The sequence below is a fragment of the Pristiophorus japonicus genome, chromosome 14, assembly GCF_044704955.1.
Source record: "Pristiophorus japonicus isolate sPriJap1 chromosome 14, sPriJap1.hap1, whole genome shotgun sequence".
In the NCBI taxonomy this organism is placed as follows: domain Eukaryota; kingdom Metazoa; phylum Chordata; class Chondrichthyes; family Pristiophoridae; genus Pristiophorus; species Pristiophorus japonicus.
The window spans coordinates 149,552,013-149,579,898 of NC_091990.1; positions in this window are offsets into that span (position 1 = coordinate 149,552,013).

Genomic DNA, 27,886 nt, shown 5'->3' on the forward strand with positions numbered 1-27,886 from the left:
CCACCTGTCGAGTTATACTGCCACCTTTATGTCAACTGCATCCGAAGCTGCTTTGCATCAATGTGCAAGTGGCAAATGTTGAGTCCTTTCTTTTCAGCTTCAGAAAGCTTCTATAATTTGCATCGTGTTCTAATTAATGCACACAAAATCTTCTATAATTTGCAGCTGGAAAATAGCAACTTCAGTGATGAAGGTTGTTAATTTAAAATGATCATTAAGTGATTGAGAACAGAGAACACAAGATTGAATGGTTGAGGCAGAGGCCATTGGACCTTTTGAGAGTTAAACAATCCACAACTACTTCATCATCATCATCATCATAGGCAGTCCCACGGAATCAAGGAAGACTTGCTTCCACTCCTGGAGTGAGTTCTTTGGTGGCTGAACAGTCCAATACGAGAGCCACAGACTCTGTCGCAGGTGAGACAAATAGTTGTTGAGGGAAGGGTTGGGTGGGACTGGTTTGTCGCACGCTCTTTCTGCTGCCTGCACTTGATTTCTGCATGCTCTTGGCGTTGAGACTCAAGGTGCTCAGCACCCTCTCGGATGCACTTTCTCCACTTAGGGCGGTCTTGGGCCAGGAACTCCCAGGTGTCGCACTTTATCAGGGAGGTTTTGAGGGTGACTTTGTAACGTTTCTGCTGCCCACTTTTGGCTCGTATGCCGTGAAGGAGTTCCGAGTAGAGCACTTGCTTTGGGAGTCTTGTGTCTGGCATATAAACTATGTGGCCTGCCCAGCGGAGCTGATCGAGTGTGGTCAGAATGCTGGGGATGTTAGCTTGGACGAGGACGCTAACGTTGGTGCATCTGTCCTCTCAGGGGATTTGTAGGATCTTGCGGAGATGTCGTTGGTGATATTTCTCCAGCAACTTAATCAGCTTCTAGCTCACAAATCTTTTAAATATGATGATTTGCTGATTGAATTCAAACATGTGCCCCTTGTTAAAGAGGCACAACCACCAGAACCTGCAAACTAACCAAAAATGTTCCAAGTGAACCTAACAAATCAAATCAAAATTTGATTCCCGGGGGTGATGATGCCCTCCAGTCCCTCTGGTGCCCATTGGTCATGGAAGGCGTCGAGTGTGCCAGCGGACACCGCGTGCTCCATCTCCAGGGACACCCGGGCGCAAACGTAGCCGCGGATGAGAGGCAAGCAGTCGGGCTGAATGACCCTCTTGACTGCCAAAGGCCATTGTATTCTTTAGGGGAAAGTTGGGATAAATATCTAGCGCAGAGAAAGATACAAAGCTATTGGGAGAGTGTGGGCTCCTGGAATTCGTTTTGGATTATTCTTCCAAAAAGCCAGATGGCTTCCTTCTGTGCTGAAAAATTCTATGGTTCATAGTAACGGGAAAAGAGAGTGACCTTATATAAATGAGTACAGATAATAGATTAAACCCCTGTAAAAATGAGGCTCAGTGAGCTTCACATTTGTCTCAAAATAAAATCGCTATGGTTCAGCTTTACATGCTCTCTCTGTAGTAAATAGTACCATTCTTTCAGTGTTCGTTACTACTATTTTAACAGCAGAGATTAAGTACAAATGTTGTTATCTCACATATAATGCTGTTGTTTTATTTTCCTTTTTGTATGGCATTGTACATGAAGGTGTAATTAAGAGCTTACACAGTCATGACGGTCACAAAATTTCTGACAGACCGGTTATGGCAAGTCGTTGTCTTATTAAATCCTTACACGCCCTGCTGTAAATCCAGATTAAAATACCACTGGAGAAAGAAAAGAGTGATGGGAGGGTGGGGACAATTAAGTGTTGGCAGACGTTTCTATTGCATTGGCCAAGCTACAGACGAAAATTTAGTTAGTACCTGTAATTTGTTCTTGCATGTATTCTGTGAAATCACCAAATTGATCTCAGATTTTCTCACAACAGAACAAAGCGTTATGTAAATCTTATTTTATAAAAGAGTACATGTGTGATCTTAGCCGCTTTAGCGATAGAGGTGTCGAACTGGTCTCAGCAACTTTAGGCTAGGAAGGGAAAAGAAAAACAAGCCAAGGGCTCCCGCTGTACTTACTGCTGCTGGGAAGTGCCTGTAATGCAGAACGGCACACATGTGCTATGCCTTACATAGTTTACCAGCCTGCCTTGAGCTGACACGTGAAGAAAGGTCACTCAAGCAAGGGACTGGAGGGTTGCCTGTGTGACAGGAAGTGTATCCCAGCAAGGATTGGCCCTTTCAGGAGAGAAAGCTGGAAGATAAAAAGGGCATGCGGCTGTTTGTCTCTGTATCTGTGTGCGGCCACTGCATCACTGAAAATGTTTTAAGTTACCTTCAGTTCCCATTAGGTGAAAAATAGAGATAACACAGGCCACCAACTCTTACATACCATCCAGTAGAAACGTTTCAGATTAAATAAGTGAAAAATGCACGTGCGATATCACATCCTTTGGGCATGCTCTATTGATTAGTTCGTTTGTACATAGTATGCCATTATAAGCTGTTATCGTGAACATTAGCTTCTCATGAATTTCTCTCAAGTGTTCTTATGTAAAAGTGTATGCTTTAATTACAGCTATAATGGAGTTAAGATCTTATTCTACAAACAGTCATTTGATGAGGACAAAGTACCACAGAATATACTAGTGTAGACTTTTGTCTTCTCCACCTAGACAGTTGTCATGTATGTACATGCTGTTTGTAGCCACCAGATGGTGTCATTGTTGGAGAACACTGAGCAGCATGCACATGGTGCTGCTCTGGTGTAAAAGGCCAGCCATTTTGTGAGGCAGGCTCTTTGGGCCATGATAAAGCAGAGCCAAGGTTGTACCTTGTTCAGTTAAACAGTACTCAGTGTGTACCTTTATTGCATACATAACATTTGGCGACGAGAATACAAGAACCTTTGGACTAGACTTTCCACTTGGTGGCTAAGGCCCCAAAAAAATGGGCCATGTTCCAGCGATGTGGGACATCTCGCCCGTGCTGATCGCCGGCATAAGGCCCATTTTTTTTTGCCGATTTTCCACTCGGCCTTACCCCAGTGATGTCAAATGGGCAATCTGATTTTTCAGTGATCTCATGATCACCCAAAGAAAGCGGAAGTCAAATGGAAGTCATAGAAAAGAAAAAGCTTCCCTAGCAACGCTATTGTGCGCATGTGTGGGATTTTATTTTTGGTTGATTTTTTTTGCTGCGTTTGGAGAGGTCATGGGTCATCGCACATGCTCAGAAGCACAGGGAGGGTCAGAGAGAATGGGAGCGAGAGAAGGAGAGAGGACTTGTTTGTTTGCTCTGTGAAATATTTGACTAATCTAGTATATTTGACTAATCTAGTATCTTAAAGTATCTTAAAGCAATGTCGATGCAGCGAAGGAAAGGGAGAGTGAAAGTAGAAGGGCCAAAGACTTTAGTGAAGAGGCCCCTTGTAAATGTAGTGATAACTAGGTGGGAGGACTTGACATGGGGTGGGCATGGGAACCCTTCACCCCGTGCATATCGCAGAATAAGGGTGGAGATTGCCGATGTTGTGACATCGGCATCTAATGAGGTGCAGACTGCTGACCAGTGCCGCACGAGATGGAACAGCCTGCTGGCAGCAGCCAGAGTAAGTTGCATTTTATATTCTATATTTAAAACATATTTAAAAGTCATATTCAAAATCATACATATGTATTATTTAATTGATGTTTAGAAATTGTAATTAGAATCTTCAGTCATTTATTTATAATATAAAATAATTAAATTATAAATATATTTATTCACCCGAACACTAAGTTGAATCTTTTCGTATTAAAAATTATTCAAATGCACTGCAATGTTAAGTAATAATTGAACATTTAAATCTGTCAGTCTTAAATGTTTATTGTCAAGTCCATTAGCTTATGCTGTGCAATGTTATCTTATCATTTACAGAAGAACTATCAACCGTGCGGAGCAAAGGAGGACGGGTGGTGGCTCCGCAACGGTGCACGTACTAACACAATACGAGGAGCTTGGTGGGGCCTGAAAGCCATTCGGTCATGCCCCGTGGTGTGGCCAAGCTCACCCTTCAGTCTCGTGAGTGATGGGAACTGTGCAATGTGTGAAACATTACTAAATACATACTAAAAATATCGTAGTTAAGCATGTAATGTTATGGAACTATAATTCAATCATTTTGATGTACACTTGATCTACGAAGGAGGCCATGTTACCCCCCAGTGAACCCTCGTGCATATGGGGTTTTGAAATGTATTGCAATGTTTTGGGTTATTGAAATATTGATATTGATATTGAAATATTGATATATATTGATATGTATTGTTATAAGTTGTTTAGAAATTTAATTCATCTTTCTAAGGTCAAGTGTCCATTGAGCCAAGTGATTTAGCGGAGACATCCGCAAATATTGACCCCTCCAACAGCTCGCAGGAGGAAGAGACGGAGAAGGAGGATGTTAACACTCAATCCATAACTCAATTTGAGCAGGAGGAGGAGGAGGAAGAGGAAGAGACAGAGGAGGAGGATGTTAACACTCCATCCATAACTCAATAGGAGGAGGAGGAGGAGGAGGAAGAGACAGAGGAGGAGGATGTTAACACTCAATCCATAACTCAATAGGAGGAGGAGGAGGAGGAGGAGACAGAGGAGAAGGATGTTAACACTCAATCCATAACTCAATAGGAGGAGGAGGAGGAGGAGGAGGAGTTAACACTCAATCCATAACTCAATAGGAGGAGGAGGAGGAGGAGGAGGATGTTAACACTCAATCCACAACACAAGAGGAGGAGGAGGAGGAGGAGGAGATTGTTTTTGTATGGGTGGGGTGGGGAACAGCCTGCAGCAATCTCGATTGAGATGGAAGGGGCACCGGGACCAAATGCAGGTGACAATGCCAAGGCGCATAATTTTGCAAATGCTGACCCCACGGAGGTCCGGTCAGCAGGGTGAGCAATCGCCTACCATGGAGGGCCAGACTGAGAGCTTAATATCCCTGTGCAAGGAGACGGTCGCGATTGGTCGCGACCTTATCCAGGGTTTCGCGGGATTCTCTGCCAACTGGAGCCAGTTCTCCGCGAACTGGAGCCAGTTTCCAGCAACCTAGAGCGAGTTCTGCACGAACTTCTCCAACTGGTCTTCCGAGCAAGCACAGACTGCAAGGGAGGCATTGGAGGCCATTCGGCAGCAGACAGCCGCAACCAATGCCCTACGGCTTGCGTTGTTGGCTGGACACGGTGCTGCACCCCAAGGTGTCGTGTCTGCTCGCAGTGAGACCCCGAGCACGCAAGCGAGTACGGAGGACACAGTTCCTCCTGACTCGGAAGTGGAACTTCAGGCTTCCGATTTCGCTCCGTCACCCCCACCGCGGCAGGATGTCTTGCCGTCCCACTCTGCACGACGTCTTGGTGTCGGTCTGCGTGGACCAAAATGGGTGGGTGGGTGCGAACACGGGGTGGGGCTGGACCTGGAGGGAAACGTGGCCGCAGGTAGGGAGGGGGGAGTGCTTCCAAAAGTTTATTCGTTCAATGTTCACTTGTTCAATTGTTCTTGTTTTGTTAATTGTTAATTGTTAAGATTTTGCGTATTTGAGGGAAGGTTGGGTTGGTGAGGGGGGCGGAGGGGTTGGAGGGATAGTTTATTAAAGTTTCTTTTCTTATTTGTTAATAAAAAAATGTTCTTTAATTCCAATAAATTGCGTGTGTCTTCTCTCTTAGTTACATTAGTTATCAACTATAATGTTGTTAATCCATATTTGTTTATTCTTTTACTATACAAGTACTTTACTTACACTAAACTTTATAAAATAAGCATAAATTCTGATGATAGGCCAGTGTAGGCACGACAACATGGAAACCCCAGGCAATTGAAACTTTTGATTAACCCTAACTGTAAATCAACATCTGAATGTCCACATTTAGTGAGTGGAACCCCTTTCTGTTACGAAAGACCTCCACGTTCTTTAAGGGTGCCTTGAGGGCAATGTGCGTACAGTCTATTGCTCCCTGCACCTTGGGGAAGTCTGCTATTCTCGAGAAACCGAAAGTACTCTCGGTCTGTGCCTCCCTGGTCATTGTGAAGCGTATGAAGTCCCACCACGAGCGTAAAGAGCTTCAGTCACCTGTCAAATGCAGCGGTGTGTAGCGTGCTGATGTCTAATTTTACTAATCTCTCAACAATATCTAATCACTGTACTCTGCACTCTCTGTACTCTCAATGCTGCATACCAGTCAGTAAATAACTTCACTATGTAAAAGCTATTTACAAAATAATTTCAATATATAAAATCTATTGACCAAAAATAACTTGATAATACCTCTTCATATTCCCTGTCCCAATATTCTGAGTACAAACAACTCACAACTAATCCTCCACCCTTCCTCTGAAGTCAAAATGGCATCCGTAGTGCCCATTTTCCTTCTCTTAGGCCCAGAAAAAGCAACTATTTCTCAGCACTCTTTTGGGCCTTGCATCGGCACAGCGAAGTGCATGCTAGGTGCTGACACTTGGGATGGGCCTAGTGTGGGCTATAATTTCGGCGATCTTCTCGGCGATCAAAGTGGAAACTTAGGCACCTGTTTTTCGGGCGCTATTTTGGGCCTAGTTTCCACTTTTTGCTCAAAATGGGCGATAGAGGTCCATTTTGGGCCATATATGGGCCATAGATGGGAGATGCGGTGGAAAGTCGAGCACTTTGTTTGCAAAATGAGCACGATTGGATTTTTAGAGCGTTTTATGGAGGGAGAAGATTGGGCAGACTTTGTGAGCCATTTGAACCAGTACTTCGTGGCCAATAAAATGAAGGGGGTCGACGATGCAGATCAGCGCCAGGCCGTGTTCCTCACTGTGTGCGGTTCAAAGATCTACGGTCTGATAAAAAATCTATTCATGCCTAATGATCCAACAGAGAAAACGTACGAGGAGTTGTGTACATTGGTACGGGAGCACCTCAAGCCAGACGACGGCATCATCATTTCGAGATACAGGTTTTATACACACGTTCGATCAGAGGGCCAGAGAGCGGCGGAATTCGTTGCCGACCTGAGATATCTAGCGGGACCATGCAAGTTCGGGACGGTGTTGGCAGACATGCTGCGGGGCTTCTTTTTATCGGTATCAACCACGAGGTGATCCTGCGCAAATTTCTGACGGTGGAGAAGTTGGATTTAAAAAGGGCCATCCAGATCGCTCAATGTATGATGACGGACAGGAGTCTAAAGCAAATATCGGTGAAGAACCGAACCTTGGCAAGTACTGTAAATGCGATTGATTCGGCGTTCGGCAGAGTGGCACATGGCAGGGCCTATCCAGCTGCGTTCGCGAAATCTGTGGCTGCCCAAAGTCCGCCAGCGGGAACGTATCTGACTTCTCCGTGTTGGCGTTGTGGGGGAAATCATCGGCACCAACAGTGCCAATTGAGCAATATAGTTGCAAAGGCTGTCTGAGAGAGAGTGGTGCATCTCCAGCGCAAGTGTCCGCAGATGAGAAAGCGAGCTGCGACACACCACGTGGAGGATGAGAGTCAGACTAGCGCGGATCCGGATATGCAATCTGAGATGCCAGCGGAGGAAGTGTATGGATTGCACTCTTTCATAACCAAGAGTTAACCAATTTTGATTAATGTGAAGTTTAACAGGATATCGGTGGAACTTGACACGGGCGAGTCAATCGATCATGAATGAGAGGGCATTTAATAAGCTGTGGGATACTAAGACTGTGAGGCCCAGGCTGAGCCCTGTTAACACCAAGCTGCGCACATACACCAAAGAATTGATAAAGGTGATTGGCAGTGCACAAATTAATGTGTCATATAACGGTGCGGTTCACGAGTTACCGCTGTGGATTGTTCCAGGCCTGACGCTGCTCGGCAGGAGCTAGTTGGAGAAAATCAGATGCGACTGGAACAACATAAAGGCGTTGTCGTCGGAGGAAGATACATGTGCCCAAGTATTGAGTAAGTTCCTCTTGCTTTTCGAACTGGGTATCGGCAACTTCACGGGAGCCAAGGTGCAGATCCACGTGGACTCAGATGCAAGACCCGTCCATCATAAAGCTCGGGCAGTGCCGCATATGATGAGTGAGAAGGTCGAAATTAAACTGGACAGACTCCAGCGTGAAGGGATCATATCACCGGTTGAATTTAATGAATGGGCCAGCTCCATTGTTCCTGTGCTGAAAAGTGATGGCACAGTCAGAATCTGTGAAGACTACAAGGCTACGATCAACAGGGTTTCGAAACAAGATCAGTATCGATTACCGAAGGCTGATGACTTGTTTGCGACGCTAGCCAGAGGGAAGTCGTTCACAAAACTGGACTTGACGTCGGCCTATATGACGCAGGAGTTGGTCGAGACGTCGAAGAGACTTACGTGCAGTAACATGCACAAAGGACTGTTTATTTACCACAGGTGCCCGTTTGGAATCCACTCAGCTGCAGCAATATTCCAGAGGAATATGGAAAGTCTACTGAAGTCCGTTCCCAGAACCGTCGTGTGGTTCAAGATGACATCCTGATCATCGGTCGTGACTCCAAAGAACATCTGAACAACCTGGAAGAGGTTCTACTGCGTTTGGATAGAGTGGGACACAGACTTAAACGCTCGAAGTGCGTCTTCATGGCTCCGGAGGTCAAATTCCTCGTGAGGAAAATTGCCACAGATGGCATCAGACCTACTGACGTGAAAACCAAAGCCATCAAGAATGCACCCAAGCCGCAGAACATGACGCAGCTGCATTCATTCCCGGGGTTACTCAACTACTTTGGTAACTTCCTACCTAAATTGAGCACGTTACTTGAACCACTGCACATGCTATTGAGTAAAGGCAGCAACTGGGTGTGGGGCGCATCGCAAGACAGAGCTTTTGAGAAAGCCACCAATCTGCTTTGCTCGAACAAGCTGCTGGTACATTGTGACCCATGTAAATGTTTAATTTTGGCCTGTGACGCATCGTCATCTGGAATTGGTTGCAAGTTACAACAAGCTAATGAGTCAGGGAAACTTCAACCTGTCGCGTATGCATCCAAAAGTTGGTCTAAAGCAGAAAGAGCCTACAGTATGGTAGAAAAAGAAGCTTTAGCATGTGTATACAGTGTTAAAAAGATGCATCAATACCTGTTCGGTCTGTGGTTTGAATTAGAAACTGATCACAAGCTGCTCATTTTGTTGTTTTCCGAGAGCAAAGGGATCAATGCCAAAGCTTCATCCCGCATCCAAAGGTGGGCGCTGACATTATCTGCCTGAGATTATGGCATTCGCCACAGACCTGGCACAGGAAATTGTGCCGATGCTTTGAGCCGGTTGCCATTACCCACACCGGAGGTGGAAACGCCACAACCGGCAGATTTAATATTCATCATGGATGCTTTTGAGAGTGATGGTACCCCTGTCATGGCTCAACAAATTAAGACCTGGACCACCCAGTGTTGTGTATCTGTAAAGCATGCACTCCCATCTTCCGCCAACAGGGAGCGCGTCCCCTGAAGTCCCAAGGGATCCCAGCATCCCTTGGGAGCACTGTATATAAGCCAGCCACAAAGGTCTGTTCCTCACTCTGGAGTGTCTTAACAAAGACTGAGGTCACTGTTACTTTAACCTCCCTGTGTGCAGTCTCGGAACACAATAGCCATGACCCGATATTATTAGTGGTAAAGGTGTGCATCCTCAAAGGGAGTTGGTCTGCCATACCTAAGCAAATGTGTGAGGAGGCCAAACCATACATTCGTCGCAAGGACGAATTGTGTATTCAAGAAGATTGCATATTGTGGGGCAATCGAGTTGTAATGCCTAAGAAAGGGAGAGAAAAGTTTGTACGTGAGTTACACAGCACACATCCTGGTATAGTGGTGATGAAGGCCAACACCAGGTTCCACATATGGTGACCAGGAATTGATTCGGAGCTGGAAGCATGCGTGCATCAGTGCAACATCTGCATGCAGCTCAGCAAAGCACCAGCAGAATCGCCGCTGAGTCTGTGGTCATGGCCATCCAAACTTTGGTCCAGGATCCATGTAGATTTTGCAGGTCCTTTCCTGGGCAAGATGTTTTTAGTGGTGGTGGATGCTTATTCGAAGTGGATAGAATGCATAATCATGTCATCCAGTACGTCCACAGCAACCATAGAGAATCTCAATATCATGTTCGCGACACGTGGTCTGCCTGACATAGTGGTGAGCGACAATGGGTCATGCTTCACTAATCAGGATTTTCAGGAGTTTGTAAAACTTAACAGCATAAAACCTGTAAGGTCAGCACCGTTCAAGCCTGCATCCAACAGGCAAGCAGAACGTGCAGTTCAAATTATCAAGCAAATTATGAAGGTAGTAACCCAAGGGTCACTGCAGACCCGCTTGTCTTGCATACTGCTGAGTTACAGGACAAGACCTCACACACTCACAGGGGTCTCGCCTGCTGAACTCATGATGAAAAGAGGTCTTAAGACCAAGCTATCTCTTGTACACCCGGATTTAAGTAATCATGTTGAATACAGAAGACTGAGTCAATGGCCCCAGGTTTCGGCCTGCCTCCGAGCTGGACGCCTGTTCTTCACACCTAAAAGTGCGCTAGAAAAAAACTTCGATATTCTCCGGCTCCTCGGAGCTCGATCTCAGCTTGGCGCGGCGCGCTCTTCACAGCGGGGGGCGGAGCCAAACACTCGCGCCGATTCTGTAAGTAGTGGGGGGCGGGTCCAATTAAATGAGCCAACGTGGTGCCAGCAACCCTGCGCGTGCGCGTTGGAGCGTGCGCGCACGCGCAGTGTCAAACAAACATTGGCACTCGGCCATTTTTAAAAGGACTCGGCTGCCGGCCAGCCACTGACGCCGCTCCTATCCCATGGCCGAATGGCCTCAACCCCCTTGAAAAGCTGCGTGTGTCTGGTGTTGATCCTTCGGCTGCCGGCCAGCCACTGACGCCGCTCCTATCCCATGGCCGAATGGCCTCAACCCCCTTGAAAAGCTGCGTGCCTCCGATGTTGATCCTTCGGCTGCCGGACAGCCACGAACAGAATGAAGGCCTGCCTGCAGCACAGTAGCTCAGCTCGAAGGCTGCTTGCTGCCGCTGTTGGGGCTGACGTCGAGACACTGACGCCACACCCCTGCCTGTCTCCAACATGAAAGGCCTGCCTGAAGCACAGCAGCTCGAAGGCTGCTGATGTTTCACACAGGTAGGAACATGGTTTATTTAATCTTTTCTTTGCTTATAAATTTTTATTCAGGTTGGATTTATTTGTATAATATTTGTCTAAGTATAACTAAGGATTGATTGTAGAATTTAATGACTTCCCTTCCCCCCCCTCCCCCTCCCACCTCGTTCCCTGCGCCTAATTTGTAACCTAAGCCTGATTTTCTAAAGTGTAGACAAGGTTTTTTTGAGCGTACAAAAATCTTCACTTACTCCATTCTAAGTTAGTTTGGAGTAAGTTTTCACTGCTGAAACTTTGAAAACAGGCGTAAGTGGCCGGACACGCTCCCTTTTGAAATAAAAAATTCTGTTCCAAAGTGAAACTGTTCTAAGAACTAGAACTGGAGCAAACTAAATGCCGAGCATTTGAATTTCTAATATACTCCGTTGTACACCAGTTGCTCCAAAAAATCAGGAGCAACTGAGGCCGAAACTTGGGCCCAATAAGAGTACCACGATCGCACAACTGTGTCACGCGAGATTTCTGTTAATGATCTTGTATATGTGTTGAATTATGGTCAGGGTCCCAAATGGATTGCTGGTATGGTCATGGCCAAGGAGGGTAACAGAATATTTGTTATTAAGCTCAAGAATGGCCAAACTTGCAGGAAACACATGGATCAAACAAAGCTGAGACACACTAGAGCAGTCAGATGAAGAAACCTTCGACGAGCAACCAACCTACCAGCAGCCTTCAGTGGACTCAAGGGTCATCAGTAAAAACGGAATTTCCATCATGGACTTGTGCAATTCCTGACATGGCTACTGCCACTCACAACAAGTCAGCCATCCAGCCACCAGCCACAACAGATTCCGCATATTCCCCAAGGTCGGAATCGAACTGAGACAGTCAACCCGGGAGCGTAAAGCACCAGACCATCTCAACCTGTGAAAGACTGTGATAAGATCTGAGAGGAGGGTATTCTCATGAATGTACATGCTGTTTGTAGCCATCAGATGGAGTCATTGTTGGAGACCACTGAGCAGCACACACATGGTGCTACTCTGGTATAAAAGGCCAGCCATTTTGTGAGTCAGGCACTTTGGGCCGTAATGAAGCAAAGCCACGATTGTACCTTGTTCAATTAAACAGTACTCAGTTTGTACATTTATTGTATACATAACAACAGTAATCTGCCACAACGATTGGCCAGCCTTTATAAAACCCCCACAATTTTCAGGCATTAATGGTGAAAATCTGTGTAATCAGAAATGTTTACTGAAGTATTAACTTGTCTATATTTCTTTCATGTGCATCTATTAATTATGAATGCACATGCTGAACTTTCTGGCACTTGTTAACACTGAGGTGTGTTCCGGTCAAAATGTTTATCATTTTTAATGGCACTTTCCCGTGCCTGTAAGTTAATGGTCATGGCATCAAATAACATATTGAGCAATAGAAGGTGTAGTAGCAAGCATATGCTATACTAAGGTACACTTGTTTCCAGCCAGTGCTTGTTCTGAACGTTTTTGCGCTATTCTAATGCCTGAGAAAAAAAGGTGAGCATTTAGATTTGAAAAAAGAATCTGTCAAAATGGCAGAGAAATTGTCTAACTACTTTATCAAAGGGAACTAATGCCTTTACCATAGAGAGAGGAGGCGAAGAGGAAGGAAAGTGTTTCCGTAGGGGCTGTCTTAATAATTTGATTGGCAACTGTCAGGACCAGCTCACAGCTGAGTTGTGTTCCCTCTCTCTCTCTCATTATTACCAGGTGTAATGTCTGTAAGCTTGTAATGTTTGTAGCTCCACACTGTGGATGTGGACGTATTGTGTACTGCAAGTGCAGGGTTAATGATTAAACAGAACCCGGCTGATTCCGGGGACTTCCGAGAGAGCTGCCTCCATGTTAGGAGCTGTGTGTGTGTGCTCTGTGAATATATCACAGTTGGCGACTGAAATGGGATTTTTCGTATGATTTAAAGCTTAATTTTTGTTGGTGAAGGATTCAGCCAGCCGACAGAGACTTTGGAAGTTTCTGTCTTTGGAAAAAAGCTACAAGAATCCGAAGTAAAAAACAGCACATGGTGTGAACAGCTAGAGGTTAAAATGGCAGGTTTATTGGGACATTTGGGTGAATATAGACATGACCGGGAACGTTTTAAAGCATATGTGGATCGGCTAGAAATGTATTTCACTGCAAATAACATAATCGAAGTTCCAGACAATGCAGTCCAGAACCAGGCTGCGTTGGAACGTAAGAGAGCGATCTTCTTATCGGAGGCGGGTCCGGCATCATATGAAATCCTTGTAAATCTGCTTGTGCCTGACGAGCCAAAGGACACAACGCTTAAAGAGATTTTAATGAAGCTGGAGCAGCACTATAACCCCAAACCGTTAGAAATTGCTGAAAGCTATTGTTTTGGGATTCGGAATCAAAAGGCTGATGAAAGTATCGGTGATTACATCATTGCATTAAAAAATCTATCGATGCACTGTAATTTTGGAAACTTTCAAAACCGAGCATTACGGGATCGTTTTGTTTGTGGGATGAAAAATGATGCGATCAGAAGAAAGTTATTGACGACAGATTACTTGACTTTTGAGATTGCTTGTCAGACAGCGAGGTCGATGAGCATGGCCGAGCAATATTCCCGAGAATTAAATAATGATTACGGTTGTCAGTCAACCGAGGTAAATCACCTGCAGGTTCAAAGTAAAAGATGGGCATGGCCGAAAGTCTCAGAAACTAGAAATTCTACCAGAGCGTCGAAGTCATGCTATAGGTGTCTGGGACAACACATTGCTCAAAGTTGTCCATACGTGAAGGCGGAGTGTTTCTTCTGCAGAAAGACTGGGCATCGTGTAAAGGCATGCTGACTGAAGGGTAAACCAGCTTTTAAAGTTATGAGTCCAGCGTTCAAAGCTATGAGTAGAAATCCCAAGAGACTACATAGCATGGAAGAACAACAACAGGACAAGGAGGTGTTAGAGTTAAACGTCATTAAGAGCACGAGGTTAACGGACAGTGATTCGGGAAGCATCAAAATCCACATAGATGTTGCGGGATTCAAGATACCAATGGAAATTGACACGGGTGCATCCGTAAGTGTAGTAGCGGAGTCACTGTACTGCGACAAATTGCGTAATTTCCAACTGGAGAAATCCAAGATAGAGCTGCGAGGCTACTCGGGAGAGAAAATTCCTGTGGTAGGTTGTATCACCGTACCGGTGAAATATAAAGATCAATTTCAGAACTTGCCTCTAATAGTAGTGAAAGGAGACAAGTCTGCCTTACTAGGAAGAAATTGGTTGAGCTCACTGAAGCTGGATTGGAGTAAGATTTTCAGTGTAGAAGCGAGATTTCCATCAACGGATGAGGTTATCAAGAAGTATCCGAAGGTGTTCTGCGAAATGGGCAGTCCGATTCAAGGCTTCAAGGCGAGTGTCAGGGTACAGAAGGACGCTAGATCGGTTTACTACAAGCCATGTTCCGTACTATATGCACTCAAGGAGAAAGTTGAGCAAGAACTCAAAAGACTAGAGACTGAGAACATTATTTGTAAGATAGATCGATGTAATTGGGCTACACCCATTGTTGTTGTACCTAAGTCCGATGGTAAGGTAAGATTATGTGGCGATTGTAAAGTAACCATAAACCAGGTTCCAGAGAGTAATGTTCCCAATACATTGCCGAATATAGAAGATTTGTTCACAACACTGACAGGTGATCAGATCTTCTCAAAACTGGATCTTACGAATGCCTACTTACAGCTTGAACTAGATGAGGAGTCCAAGTCATGTTTGACTATAAATACTCATCTAGGCCTATATCAATTTAATAGGCTACCGTTTGGAGTGTCTTCCACCCCTGCCATATTCCAAGAGGTGATGAACCAGATTTTGCAAGGTATTAAAGGGGTAGTATGTTATTTGGATGACATACAAATTTCAGCACCAAATAGGCAAATTCATAATAACATTTTGAATGAAGTCCTCAAACGGCTAGAGAGGCACAGAGTACGAATGTCTGCTCGTAAGTGTGAGTTATTTAAAAACTCAGTGGAGTATTAGGGTACAGAGTAGACAAAGATGGTTTACATCCAACCATGGAAAAATTGGATGCAATTAGAAATGCACCCACTCCCAGGAATGTCACTGAACTTCGTTCATTCTTGGGTCTTTTGAACTATTATGGTAAGTTCCTACCAAATTTGGCTACAGTATTACATCCACTGAATGAACTTTTGAAAAAACAGGCCCATTGGAAGTGATCAAAAGTATGCGATACAGCATTCAAGGAGTGTAAAAGCAAATTGGTAGAGAGCACCATGTTAGTTCACTATGATATATCTAAGGAGATTAAGCTAGCATGTGATGCCTCTCCGTATGGAGTTGGGACAGTAATTTCTCATGTATTAAGTAGTGGGGAGGAGAGACCAATTGCTTTTGCTTCACGCACTCTCAGTGCCAGTGAGAGTAATTATGCACAAATTGAAAGGGAAGCTTTGGCATTAATTTTTGGGGTCAAGAAGTTTCACAAATACTTGTATGGTCATAAGTTTACCATCGTTACAGACCATAAGCCCCTAACAGGTATCCTCCATCCAAAGTCCCCAGTTCCAACCTTAGCTGCAGCCTGATTGCAGAGATGAGCTTTGATTTTGTCAGCATATACATATGATATTGAATACAGATGGTCAGGTGATCACAGTAATGCTGATGCAATGTCTAGATTGCCTTCCCCATCACAAGTTACACCCGATAGGGAAGAAGTGTTTTATTTTTCATACATTGATGAACTGCCAGTCACAGCTGAAGAGATTGGTAGAGCAATCAAACGTGACCCAGTGATGTCAAAGGTGTATGAGTATATTGCAAATGGATGGCCAAACCAGGTAACAGACAAAAATACACATCCATTCTTCATTCGTAGGAATGAGTTATCAGTCGATAAAGATTGTATCATGTGGGATGCAAGAGTGGTTATACCAAATAAATTCAGGTCCAAATTATTAGGAGACCTCCATGACCAGCACCTGGGAATGTGCTTGATCAAGAGTTTTGCTTGCAGTTATTTATGGTGGCCAGGTCTTGATAAAGATATAGAGTACATCGTGAGGCAGTATACGACATGTCAATTGGTAAGCAAACAACCACCACCAGTACCATTACAGCCATGGAAATGGCGTCCCAGGGTGTGGCAAAGGCTACATATTGATTTTGCTGAGTTAGAAGGACAACAATTGTTCATTGTGATTGAACAAGTGGGTTGAGGTGTTTCCAATGTGGAAAATAACAACAAGTAAAACATTGGACATTTTGCGAAAATTATTTTCTCCATTTGGCCTCCCTGAAGAAATTGTTTCAGATAATGGACCACAATTTCTTTCAGAAGAATTTGCACAATTCACGAGCAAAAATGGTGTGAAACATACCAAGGTTCCACCATACCATCTTGCTTCGAATGGTGCAGCAGAGCGCACTGTACAAATTATAAAACATGCCCTCATAAAACAAATGTTAGATCCTAATCCAAGGAAACGACAGCTGTCATTGGATCACAAATTGGCTGATGTTTTGATTACATATCGAAATACTCCTCATACAACTACTGGTGGAACACCAGCAGAGCTGTTTCTCAAACGAACCAGCAGAGCTGTTTCTCAAACGACAGCCACGAACAAGATTCTCGTTGTTAAAGCCAAATTTGGCACAGTCTGTAGAAGAGACACAATTAAGACAGAAAGAGAAACATGATAAAGGTAGAGTAAAATAGAGAAGTGTGAAATTAAACCAGAAGGTGAGAGTGAAGAACCATCACCATAAATGGTTAAAGTGGTTACCAGGAAGAGTGGTGAAGATATGTGGTCCTCGCACCAATTTGGTAAAGATGTTTGATAATGGACAGGTTAGGTTCGTTCATATTGATTATATTTTACCGACAGACATGGAAAGAGTTGAAGGTGGGAATGATTCAATTATTTCTGACTCATCAGATAGTTTTGATACACCAGTAGCAAATCCTAAATTCAATGTACTGGAAACAAATCCATGAGAGAATTAGAATGAAAGTCTGAGTCCGAGTCAGGAAAACAAAGAGCCTGAAGTTAGAGTGAGTTCAAATGAAAATCAAGGAAATTCCATGGAGGAAAACGTTCCTCAGGATGAGTCTCGAATGAGTTTAGATTCAACACCCATGTTTGGAAAGTTCTGTTCGAGAGCGAAGATATCTTCTTCGAAACAGAAAACAAGTGGTGAAGTTAAATTTGTAAATATGGAAGAAAAATAAGTTTATATCCTGTGTTATGTATAAACATGAAAGTTATGTATGATGGTTGTTATGATGGCTTCTTCATTAAGGAGGGAGACGTGTAATGTCTGTAAGCTTATACATAGATGACCTGGTAATATACATAGATGACCTGGAAGAGGGGACAGAGTGTAGTGTAACAAAATTTGCAGATGACACAAAGATTAGTGGGAAAGCGGGTTGTATAGAGGACACAGAGATGCTGCAAAGAGATTTAGATAGGTTAAGCGAATGGGCTAAGGTTTGGTAGATGGAATTCAATGTCGGAAAGTGTGAGGTCATCCACCTTGGGAAAAAAAAACAGTAAAAGGGAATATTATTTGAATGGGGAGAAATTACAACATGCTGAGGTGCAGAGGGACCTGGGGGTCCTTGTGCATGAATCCCAAAAAGTTAGTTTGCAGGTGCAGCAGGTAATCAGGAAGGCGAATGGAATGTTGGCCTTCATTGCGGGAGGGATGGAGTACAAAAGCAGGGAGATCCTGCTGCAACTGTACAGAGTATTGGTGAGGCCGCACCTGGAGTACTGCGTGCAGTTTTGGTCACCTTAATTAAGGAAAGATATATTAGCCTTGGAGGGGGTACAGAGACGATTCACTAGGCTGATTCCGGAGATGAGGGGATTACCTTATGATGATAGATTGAGTAGACTGGGTCTTTACTCGTTGGAGTTCAGAAGGATGAGGGGTGATCTTATAGAAACATTTAAAATAATGAAAGGGATAGACAAGATAGAGGCAGAGAGGTTGTTTCCACTGTTCGGGGAGACTAGAACTAGGAGGCACAGCCTCAAAATACGGGGGAGCCAATTTAAAACTGCGTTGAGAAGGAATTTCTTCTCCCAGAGGGTTGTGAATCTGTGGAATTCTCTGCCCAAAGAAGCAGTTGAGGCTAGCTCATTGAATGTATTCAAATCACAGATAGATAGATTTTTAACCAATAAGGGAATTAAGGGTTATGGGGAGCGGGCGGGTAAGTGGAGCTGAGTCCACGGCCAGATCAGCCATGATCTTCTTGAATGGCGGAGCAGGCTCGAGGGGCTAGATGGCCTACTCCTGTTCCTAATTCTTATGTTCTTATGTAATGTTTGTAGCTCCACATTGTGGATGTGGGCGTATTGTGTACTGCAAGTGCATAGTTAATGATTAAACAGAACCCGGCTGATTCCAGGGACTTCCGAGAGAGCTGCCTCCATGTTAGGAGCTGTGTGTGCTTGTGCTTTGTGAATATATCACACCAGGTATGAATGGGAATATCATTATTCGAGGTCTGAGACAGGCATGTAGATATGTACTGATAACATTTTCTATGATATTCTGTTACAAGCAGCATGCCTACAAGTGACTTCAGATATTGCTGTGCATGAAATAGGAGCATTTATGTGAATCAATTTGCCTTCCTCAGCTGTAGTTGGAGTGAAGCCTGCTGAAACAGGTCTAATTATGCGCAATGGAAAGTTAGATTCCAGTACACCATGTGACCTGACTGTACTGATTGATATCCTGTGTTTCTGGATTTTCATAAACTGTGTATAGCACTCAATCCAAACACGTTAATGAAAAGACCTGCCTTGAAAGATATACGCACAAGGCCCTAAAAATTCCTGTTACATATTTTGCAACAGTTTTTAAACAAGAACAAGAAGATTTTCAATAAATAATATTCACAACAATTCCATAAGAAGTATGCTTTATCGAATAAGAGTCATTTTTAGCGGATGTTAGATGATGAAATAAACCTTTAAGCCTCACACTGCAAGATGCCAAAACTCATGATTTTGAAAAAACCTTTGCAACAAGTAGCATGATTACATTAAAATATACACGCTTTTAGGATCTTAGACATCCTTTCATCAGGTGAGAAATCAGGGGAAGCAATCCATAAATAGGACAGGCCAGTTAATGGTCGTAGTGCAGAGGTATGTGCCTCTAACTCTTAACGATGTTACTTGTTTCACAAAATAAATACATTGTTTCTGGAATGTATTTTGCCAGTTGCTGTGTCTCTTAAGCTAAACAAAGGCAGTCGAGGTAACATGATTGAAAACATGTGTCACTGGAAGACTCCCCCATCCCTGGTGATTCCCAAACTAGGCATGTCTCCAAAGGAGCTCTCAAATCATCAGAGGAAGTGGTTGATTGAAGCCCATTTGTTTTAATTAATATTTGCCGCAGGCTAAAAGCAGCTTCCAAATTTAAGGTTTTTCGTTCTGTTTAAATCAGCCACCATGAGCAAATACTTTATTTTTGTCTTTGGCAATTCAACTGGGCTGAATTTCCATCATTTCAAAGATTTTCTTGGTTCCAAACGATGTGATGGGTGCATTGTACATGGCATCTGCTACAGCTTATTGAAGCTTATATTTCAATGAAAAGTGGATGCAAATTATTTGTGAGAGTGTGCACATGACTAATGTCAAATATATTTTTCTTTACTATATTTTAAACATAAAAATAAATCGTAATTTTAAAACTATAAACTTATTTAAGTTTTCTGAATTGTTGTCACACTTTCTTCTTGCTAAATGTTCTGCTAAATTTTAGCTTAGAACCTCTCTGTGAAGCAGCCAAACTCTTCCTCTCCACTCCAGTCGCAGGATAACATTATCATGTTACTTAAATCAGAATTATGTTACAGGTACAGACTTCACACAAGCACTTAAGACAGATTTTACCCCGTAATAATTTTTTTTCTCCAGTTTTGGAGCCCTCTGTGAGCCCTCATAACATGTGGCAGCAGGCGATTCAACTATTGGGGCATCACCAAACAATCCAATCCTGCTCTCCCCAACAATTATATGCAAGTGATTCAAACAGGAGACACTGAATAACAATTAGAAGAGGGGAAGCTTTTCACTTACCTAGTTCAGGATTGCTGAGGCTAATTGTAATATCCCTACCATTGTGCTGATGCAGAGCATGGATCAAACGGGGTCTTTCTCAGTCTCTATGGCTCAGCTCCTCACAATGAATAAACTTTCTGAACCATTTTCTGGAATCTGTTCATCATTCTCAACAGGAAAAGATAGAATTGCAACTTCAAAATATTTTTTTAAAAGAGCACAGAGTTTTGATGATATGAATAAGGAAATGTTGTGAAAAATCCGTACAATTAATCAGAGAAAGATGAGCAACAGATGAAAAACAACTTGGTTTTCTTTTATAATTATCTTATTTTGATCTCCTAATGGACATTTCTATCTGAATGAAAGTGCTCAAAAGCACTCACAGGAGGACCTAGCTGGCAAATAAGCTTTGTATACAACATTGGACTTGGACCTCTAGAACATCAAGGTGCATCACTAGCATAAGGGCTTCTGACAGATGGTCATCACAGAGCTGTTGATGAAACTCTGAGGTTTACGAGTGTAATGTGTGCACCTATGAGTATGCTCACAGGTTTGTAGAGCTGTTGAGGTAGGTCCGAAGGCCTCCTCGTAGGACTGCTCCTGGGCACGGCCAAGGATGCCATCAGCCAGTCCAGGCAGCGGGCGGTCGAGGGGGTCGTTCAGCCTGACTGCCTGCCTCTCTTCCGCGCCTACATCCGGGCCAGGGTGTCCTTAGAGATGGAGCACGCGGTGTCCACCGGTACGCTCGCGGCCTTCCGCGAGAGGTGGGCGCCGGAGGGACTGGAGTGCATTGTCACCCCCGGCAACCAAATTTTAATTTGATTTTATATGTTTTAAAGTTTAATTTACTTTAATTGTTGAATTCTTAGTGTCCTCCTCCCCTTATATAGGGGGCACTTGTAAAATATATGGTGTTAATGCCCCCCCAAAAAAAATCACAAAAAACCCCACAAAAACCCCCCAAAAAAGCCCAAAAATAATTTATTAGAAAAAGGGGCAGTTAAGTGTCTGGAGTGTCCCCCAGATCGGGAGGCACTTGATCTAATGTTTATTTTATTCCCCCCCCCCAAAAGAGTTGTAGAGCTGCTGAGGTAGGCCCGAGGGCCTCCTCGTAGGACTGCTCCTGGACACGGCCAAGGGTGCCATCAGCCGGTCCAGGCAGCGGGCGGTCGAGGGGGTCGTTCAGCCTGACTGCCTGCCTCTCTTCCGTGCCTACATCCGGGCCAGGGTGTCCTTACAGATGGAGCACGCGGTGTCCACCGGTACGCTCACGGCCTTCCTCAACAGTGCATCATCACCCCCGGCAACCAAATTTGAATTTGATTTTAGATATTTTAAAGTTTAATTTGTTTTAATTGCTGGGTTTTAGTATCCCCCTCCCCTTTTATAGGGGGCACTTGTAAATTATATGATTTTAATGCCCAAAAAAAAAACACAAAAGGGAAAAAAAAACACAAAAAAAAGAAGAAAAAAAAAAGGGGGCAGTTATAAGTGTCTGGAGTGTCCCCCAGATCGGGGGGCACTTGATCTAATGTTTATTTTGTACACCCCCAAAAGAGTTGTAAAGCTGTTGACGCTCATGGCCTTCTGCGAGAGGTGGCCACCGGAGCGCCTGGAGTGCATCATCACCCCCGGCAACCACATTTTAATTTGATCCATTTAATGTCAAAAGTTTAATTTGTTTAATTTGTTGGTTTAGTGCCCCCTTTAATCAAGGAGCACTTGATTATTGGTTCAACTAAAAATAGTTGTAGAGCTGTTGACGCTCACGGCTTTCCGCGAGAGGTGGGCGCCGGAGGGACTGGAGTGCATCATCACACCCAGCAACCACATTTTAATTTGATCGTTTAAGGTTCACAAAGTTTTATTTGTTAATTTGTCGGTTCTAGTACCCCTTTAAGAAGGGGGCACTCGGCTTTATAGTTTTACATTGAAATAGTTGTAGAGCTGTTGAGTTCGGAATGGCTTAGCCAGTCACATGATGTTCACAAGACTCAATAAAACCCCAGCCACTTCGGTTCGGGGGATGCACAATGAGGCAGGTAGTTGTGAGCCTGGTAATGTGTAGTGTGATTGTTAAACTGTTTGCTATTAAGAACGAGTTGGTTTATTAGCAAAGAACCCATGGAGCAAACACATTACAACGTGGATAATTGATGGATGGTGTTACCAAATGTGTAAACATGTGTTCATGTATCCGAGCTTCAGTGCCTACCTTGGTTGAACATGACCTCCATGGGGCCAAACCATCATTCAATGTGGTATAGTGTGTGTTCATTCTCATTGTTAGGAGGAAGAGACCAATGCACTCACACGCTTTATGCCAAGATAGGCTTTTGACGAGGTCCCACACAAGAGATTGGTGTGTGAAATTAAAGCACATGGTATTGGGGGTAATGTATTGACATGGATAGAGAACTGGTTGGCAGACAGGAAGCAGAGAGTCGGGATAAATGGGTCCTTTTCAGAATGGCAGGCAGGGGTGCCACAGGGTTCAGTGCTGGGACCCCAGCTATTTACAATATACATCAATGATTTAGATGAAGGAATTGAGAGTAATATCTCCAGGTTTGCAGATGACACTAAGCTGGGTGCTGGTGTGAGCTGTGAGGAGGATGCTAAGAGGCTGCAGAGTGACTTGGACAGGTTAGGTGAGTGGGCAAATGCATGGCAGATGCAGTATAATGTGGATAAATGAGAGGTTATCCACTTTGGTGGCAAAAATATGAAGGCAGAATATTATCTGAATGGCGGCAGATGAGGAAAAGGGGAGGTACAATGAGACCTGGGTGTCATGATACATCAGTCATTGAAAGTTGGCATGCAGGTGCAACAGACGGTGAAGAAGGCAAATGGCATGTTGGCATTCATAGCTAGGGGATTTGAGTATAGGAGCAGGGAGATCTTACTGCAGTTGTACAGGGCCTTGGTAAGGACTCACCTGGAATATTGTATTCAGTTTTGGTCTCCTAATCGGAGGAAGGATGTTTTTGCTATTGAGGGAGTGCAGCGAAGGTTCACCGGACTGATTCCCTGGATAGCAGGACTGACATATGAGGAGAGATTGGATAGACTGGGCCTGTAGTCACTGGAGTTTAGAAGAATGAGAGGGGATCTCATAGAAATATATAAAATTCTGATGGACTGGACAGGTTAGATGCAGGAAGAATGTTCTCGATGTTGGGGGGAGTCCAGAACCAGGGGTCACATCTAAGGATAAGGGGTAAGCCATTTAGGACTGAGATGAGGAGAAACTTCTTCACTCAGAGAGTTGTTAACCTGTGGAATTCTCTTCCACAGAGAGTTTGGTGATGCCAGTTCATTGGATATATTCAAGAGGGAGTTGGATATGGCCCTTGTGGCTAAAGGGATCAAGGTGTATGGAGAGAAAACAGGAAAGGGGTACTGAGGTGAATGATCAGTCATGATCTTATTGAATGGTGGTGCAGGCTCGAAGGGCCGAATGGCCTACTGCTGCACCTATTTTCTATGTTTCTATGTGTGTTTCAGTATGCTGTGTGAGAGATGATGTTGGCACCTGCTACTGCCTAGTGAGGGCTTAACCCACATTCGTCAGTTGTCTCTTCTTCTTCTTAGGCATGTCCCCGGAGTCGAAGGTGACTTGCTTCCACATTAAGGTGACTGATGACAGGTCCCGAACTTCATTTTAAAGGGTGGAAGATGCCTGTGCGTGAATTCATTTAACGTGGGATGGCCATTGCACACCAGCTACCACACGGACTTGACAAGACAAGGTCTTGTTCCAATGGCAAGGGGATCCAAGACGATTGGAGACTAGGCCCTGCAGCATGTGCCTAGCACACACATATTCCTACTGACCTCCTCCTTCCCTCCCTCAGGTCCTCTCTCCCTGGTTTTCAGAGATCGCAGTGTAGGTGAGTGCATTAATCTTTGAGCAGCTTGCGTATTTGTCCATAGAATACTGACACTGACACTACCCCCCAGCTCCAGCTCCACCTCCGACGCGCTGCTCTCCTGCAACTTTTTCCACTCTCTCTCCAGCCGCTCACGCTTTGGTCGTTGATTCTTTACTAGAGACCTCGGGTGCCGACCTTGCTGCTGGCCTCGTGTCCCGACCTCCCTGCTGGTCCATGTTGTACGTTCCCTGGGTCCCGACCTTCCTGCTGGTCCATGCTGTACGTTCCCTGGGTCCCTACCTCACTGCTGGTCCATGCTGTACGTTCCCTGGGTCCCGACCTCACTGCTGGCCCATGCTGTACGTTCCCTGGGTCCAGACCTCACTGCTGGCCCATGCTGTACGTTCCCTGGGTCCAGACCTCACTGCTGGCCCATGCTGTACGTTCCCTGGGTCCCGACCTCACTGCTGGCCCATGCTGTACGTTCCCTAGGTCACAATCTCGCTGCTGGCCCATGCTGTACGTTCCCTAGGTCCCGACCTCACTGCTGGCCCATGCTGTACGTTCCCTGGGTCCCGACCTTCCTGCTGGTCCATGCTGTACGTTCCCTGGGTCCCGACCTTCCTGCTGGTCCATGCTGTACGTTCCCTAGGTCCCGACCTCACTGCTGGCCCATGCTGTACGTTCCCTAGGTCACAATCTCGCTGCTGGCCGGTGCTGTACCTTTCCTGGGTCCCGGTTCTCCGATCCCCGCCGCCAGCTGATTCTCACCTTGTTTTTTTTTTTAAACCAGTTTCCTCGTCCCTCGCCGCCCGATGTCGCCGGATTGGAGACACCCGGTGGTTGGTCCGCCGCCATCTTGGTCACCATCACAGGAGCCCCAGATGGGCTCACATATCTATTGGCAATTGTCCAGCTAGTGATCATCTTCCTTTGAGAGGGGTAGAGGGGCAGGGTTTTTTGGAGAACAGGACATACCTGGCAAGGGAAGATTGGAACTGAGTCAATCCTCTGTGATTGACTCAGTAATCTGAGCGAGATTGATCTCTAATACTCCAGATCTGTGACGATGTTTAACTAACTAACTGGCTCATTGAAAGGACCTAGAAAAGAGGAATGGCACTGGGGCCTGGATTCTGCCTACTAGGCTCTGGAAATCCCAATCACAGAGGTACTTGAACTTTTTTTGGGGTGGGCTTCACCATCTCAATCTTCTTTGGGCCAAACTATATCAAGAAAATTTCTAATCGCCTGTCCCACTCAACTAGCATCATCATCATCATAGGCAGTCCCTCGAAATCGAGTAAGACTTGCTTCCACTCCAAAAATGAGTTCTCAGGTGACTGTACAGTCCAATGCGGGAATTACAGTCTCTGTCGCAGGTGGGACAGACAGTCGTTGGAGGAAAGGGTAGGTGGGGAGTCTGGTTTGCCACACGCTCCTTCCGCTGCCTGCGCTTGTTTTCTGCATGCTCTCGGTGATGAGATTCAAGGTGCTCAGCGCCCTCCCGGATGCTCTTCCTCCACTTAGGGCAATCTTTGGCCGGGGACTCGCAGGTGTCGGTGGGGATGTTGCACTTTATCAAGGAGGCTTTGAGGGTGTCCTTGAAATGTTTTCTCTACCCACCTGGGGCTCACTTACCGTGTAGGAGTTACGAGTCATCATCATCACAGGCAGTCCCTCGGAATCGAGGAAGACTTGCTTCCACTCTTAACGAGTTCTTAGGTGGCTGAACAGTCCAATACGAGAACCGCAGTCTCTGTCACAGGTGGGACAGATAGTCGTCGAGGGAAGGGGTGGGTGGGACTGCTTTGCCGCACGCTCTTTCTGCTGCCTACGCTTGATTTCTGCATGCTCTCGACGACGAGACTCGAGGTGCTCAGTGCCTTCCCGCATGCACTTCTTCCACTTAGGACGGTCTTTGACCAGGGACTCCCAGGTGTCAGTGGGGATGTTGCACTTTATCAGGGAGGCTTTGAGGGTGTCCTTGTAATGATTCTGCTGCCCACCTTTGGCTCGTTTGTCGTGAATGAGTTCCGAGTAGACGCTTGCTTTGGGAGTCTCGTGTTTGGCATGCGAACTATGTGGCCTGCCCAGCGGAGCTGATCATATGGTCAGTGCTTCAATGCTGGGGATGTTGGCCTGGATGAGGACGCTAACATTGGTACATCTGTCCTACCAGGGGATTTGTAGGATCTTGCGGAGACATCGTTGGTGGTATTTCTCCAGTGACTTGAGGTGCCTACTGTACATGGTCCATGTTTCTGAGCCATACAGGAGGGCGGGTATTACTACAGCCCTGTAGAACATGAGCTTGGTGGCAGTTTTGAGGGCCTGGTCTTCAAACACTCTTTTCCTCAGGCGGCCGAAGGCTGCACTAGCGCACTGGAGGCAGAGTTGCATCTCGTCGTCAATACCTGATCTTGTTGATAGGAGGGTCCCGAGATAAGGGAAGTGGTCCACGTGTCCAGGGCCCTGCCGTGAATCTTGATGACTGGGGGGCAGTGCTGTGCGGCGAGGACAGGCTGGTGGAGGACCTTTGTCTTACTGATGTTCAGCATAAGGCCCATGCTTTCATACGCCTCAGTAAATACGTCGACTATGTCCTGGAGTTCAGCCTCTGTATGTGCGCAGACACAGGCGTCGTCCGCGTACTGTAGCTTGACGACAGAGCTTGGGGTGGTCTTAGACCTAGCCTGGAGACGGCGAAGGTTGAACAGCTTTCCACTGGTTCTGTAGTTTAGTTCCACTCCAGCGGAGTTCCGAGTAGAGCGCTGGCTTTTGGAGTCTTGTCGGGCATGCAAACAATATGGCCCACCCAACGGAGCTGGTCGAGTGTGATTAGTGCTTCGATGCTGGCCTGATCGAGAACACTAACGTTGGTGCGTCTGTCCTCCCAGGGGATTTGCAGGATCTTGAGGAGACATCGTTGGTGGTATTTCTCCAGCGATTTGAAGTGTCTACTTATGGTCCATGTCTCTGAGCCATACAGGAGGGCGGGTATCACTACAGCCCTGTAGCCCATAAGCTTCATGCCAGATTTGAGGTGCTGATCTTCGAACACTCTCTTCCTCAGGTAGCCAAAGGCTGCGCTGGCGCACTGGAGGTGGTGTTGAACCTCGTCGTCGATGTTTGCCCTTGCTGATAATAGGCTCCCGAGGTATGGAAAGTGGTCTATGTTGTCCAGGGCCGCGCCGTGGATCTTGACAACTGGGAGGCGGTGCTGTGGCGGGATCAGGTTGGTCGAGGACCTTTGTCTTACGGATGTTTAGCCTAAGTCTCATGGTTCCGTACACCTCGGTGAAGATGTTGACGATGACTTGGAGTTCAGCCTCTGAATGTGCGCAAATGCAAGCGTTGTCCAGGTACTGCAGCTCAACGATAGAGGATGGTATTGTGTTCGTAACACAGATGAGACTGTACACAGGGAGGTTAAAGTAACAGTAACCTCAGTTTTTATTAACACACTCCAGAGTGAGAAACAGGCCTTAGGGGCCGGCTTATATACAGTGCTCCCAAGGGATGCTGGGATCCCTTGGGACTTCAGGTGATGCGTTCTCTGGTGGCGGAACATGGGAGTACATGTTTTACAGATCACTTACAACATCACTCCCCCCCCAAAGTCAAAGTGAAAACTATTTACAAGGTGAGGCGGTCGGGAGCCTTTCTTTCCCTGGTGGACCACCTCGATACAAATGTCTGTTCTGGTTTGTTGGCTGTGCCCTCGCTGGGCTGGCATGTTGTTGGCCCTGCAGGGCTGCTAGGTGAGCCTGGCCTTGCTGG